The sequence below is a fragment of the Nomascus leucogenys genome, chromosome 21 (assembly GCF_006542625.1).
Source record: "Nomascus leucogenys isolate Asia chromosome 21, Asia_NLE_v1, whole genome shotgun sequence".
In the NCBI taxonomy this organism is placed as follows: Eukaryota; Metazoa; Chordata; class Mammalia; order Primates; family Hylobatidae; genus Nomascus; species Nomascus leucogenys.
Genome location: NC_044401.1, coordinates 28054021 through 28055080, shown reverse-complemented (window position 1 = coordinate 28055080; position 1060 = coordinate 28054021). Strand labels below are relative to the sequence as shown.

Here is a 1060-nt window from a genome sequence, read left to right as displayed (position 1 = left end):
TCTGAAATTATTCAGTTTAATGCTTTGGGACACTAGCACATTGAGTGACTTTATGCAGGATTGCACCCTAAGCAAAACAGGACATATGCCTTTTTGAGGCAGTTATACTCAAACATCAATTTCAAGTTTAAAATATAATTTATTGTATTAGTCTATTCTTGTGCTGCTATAAGGACATACCTGAGACTGGGTAATTTATATAGGAAAGAGGCTTAATTAACTCACAGTTCAGCATGGCTAGGCAGGCCTCAGGAAACTTATAGTCATGGCAGAAGGGGAAGCCAACACATCCTTCTTCACATGGTGGCAGGGAGAAGAGGAAGGAGAGCTGAGCAAAGGGGCAAGTGCCTTATAAAATCATCGGATCTTGTGAGAATTTACTATCATGAGAACAAGATAGAGGAAACCAGCCCCATGATTCAATTATCTCCACTCAGTCCCTCTCATAACATGTAGGAATTATGGGAACTACAATTCAAGATGAGATTTGGGTGGGGACACAGCCAAACCATATCATTTATCAAGACTATTCTTTCAGGGATCACTTTTATGCTTTCTACTAGAAGTTTATCTGAACGTGTAGAGCACCATCAACTATGGGAAAGGGGCACAGCATTGTCTCCTAAGCATGAAGCCAGCTCTCTGTGTTGTGTTGCTGCAACTGACACTTGGTATTGATGATCATCCTTTCCCTCCCTCAGAACAATAGGAGGGGAGGATGAAGTCTGAGAGGTAATTATTTAAATTAACTAATTAATTTAATCTAATGCAGTTTATCAGGCAACAAACAATATGTAGAGATTAAAATGCACGTTTGTTTCTATCATCTATAGAAGATACATCTTCCACAGTTTTTTACAGAAGGCTGTCATTTCTCTAAGGATTCACAATCAATATTCCTTGGTTTATACAGTGTATACATCCAGTAATCAGATACATTACTTGACATGTTTTTAAATGTTAACTTTCTTTGACATTTTAATATTTTAATCAGGAATTTCATTTCCCTAGATAAGATAGCTTTCATTATGAAATTGTGCTTTTTCAGCTCATTTGAAGG

The 1060-nt window shown here is 37.2% G+C and overlaps 1 non-coding gene across 1 annotated transcript; it reads left to right on the top strand.

Annotated features, from left to right (window-relative positions):
• Positions 1–522: 522 nt before the first annotated feature.
• LOC115832227 lies at positions 523–734 on the top strand. The gene has a single exon (XR_004027656.1). It is a non-coding gene; the product is annotated as a small nucleolar RNA U3 (small nucleolar RNA).
• The last annotated feature ends 326 nt before the right edge of the window (positions 735–1060 follow it).